Genomic DNA, 1,162 nt, shown 5'->3' on the forward strand with positions numbered 1-1,162 from the left:
CGGCTCCGCTCCCCCTGCTTGTGGACGTTGTACATCGTGGTGCGGAGCCTAGTGCGCACCACGATGTACAACGTCCACAAGCCTCCTTCTCTTCCACCACCCGGCTCCGCTCCCCCTCCCCCTCCCGGGTTCTCCTCACTTCCTCCCCTCCCCCTCCGGGCGCGCCCCTCCCCTCCGCTCCCCTCGTCTCCCCTCCCCCTCCTCCGGTCCTCCTCCCCTCCCCCTCCCCCCCCTCCCCCTCCTCGCTCCCTGTTCCCTCCTCCCTCCCCGCGCGCCCGGCGCAGGCCGCTCGGGTTTGTTTTGCTGCGCGGCCGTCGCCGCCGCGGGCCCGGAGCTCATTTGTGCCTGGCTGGTCCCCGCGCTCCCCGGTGCCGAGCCGGAGCCGTTGGCCGCTCGCGCGCTTGGCTCTCTCCCTTAGTAACAGCTCCCCTCCTGCCTCGGTGCTGCGCCCTGCCCCCGCGCCCCTCCCCCGCCGGACCCGCTGCCCGGCTGTCAGCGCCCGCACCCCAGGGCGCCTCGGGGTGCCGACGGCGGCCAGGAGGGGAGCGCCGCGCGTCCTGGAGGGGACAGCGTCGCCAAGCAGGTGAGCGCGGGCCCGGGGCTGCGGGCGCCGCGAACTTGGCCTGGGCGCGGGGGAGGGGCGGCTGCGCTCACGTGCTGCCCCCCCGGGTCGGGGTGGCTGCGGGAGGCACTGGGCCCAGGCGAGCGGGCTTGGGGGCGCAGGCTGGATGCGGGGCCGCAGCCGCCCTGTGTTCGCATAGCGGGGGAGCGGCCAGGGCTCGGGATGGGTGCTGGTCCGCGCGCGGGCTGCAGTCGCCCGGTCGCGCACCCCTCGGGCTGTGGCGCGCGGAGACCCCGGGCGGCGGCGGGGACCGCGGGCGGCTGTTGGGGCGCGGGCGGGGGAGGGGCGCGGCCGGGCCTCGCTCACTCAGGACGCGACTGTGGGCACCTTGTGCCTGTGGCCTCCCCACGAGGAGGCCCTGGCCACAGCCTCGGTAAAGTTGGGTCAGAAGTGTATACAGTTGGCAAACTTATTGCCAGCTTCCTGGTAAGTTTCGGGGTGGCACACAAGTCACATTATCTTCTGACAGTATAGAGGCCACGTTGTGAGTGTTTGCTGGGTGACTTCCTCTTTGCAACCGATGTCTTTTTTTTTTTTTTT

The 1,162-nt window shown here is 72.0% G+C and overlaps 1 protein-coding gene across 3 annotated transcripts in view; it reads left to right on the forward strand.

Moving 5' to 3' along the window:
• Positions 1–293: 293 nt before the first annotated feature.
• Tbl1xr1 (transducin beta like 1 X-linked receptor 1) overlaps positions 294–1,162 on the forward strand; it is a 136,600-nt gene continuing 135,731 nt past the window's right edge. For 2 of the 3 annotated variants that reach the window (XM_029475478.1, XM_021157626.2), the window contains exon 1: positions 294–583. The gene's annotated coding sequence lies outside the window, so the exon portion shown is untranslated. Of the gene's footprint in view, positions 584–935; positions 1,049–1,162 lie in introns of those variants that run through there. The other variant, XM_029475479.1, reaches the window with a different exon arrangement.

The sequence above is a fragment of the Mus caroli genome, chromosome 3 (genome assembly GCF_900094665.2).
Source record: "Mus caroli chromosome 3, CAROLI_EIJ_v1.1, whole genome shotgun sequence".
NCBI classification, from domain to species: Eukaryota; Metazoa; Chordata; class Mammalia; order Rodentia; family Muridae; genus Mus; species Mus caroli.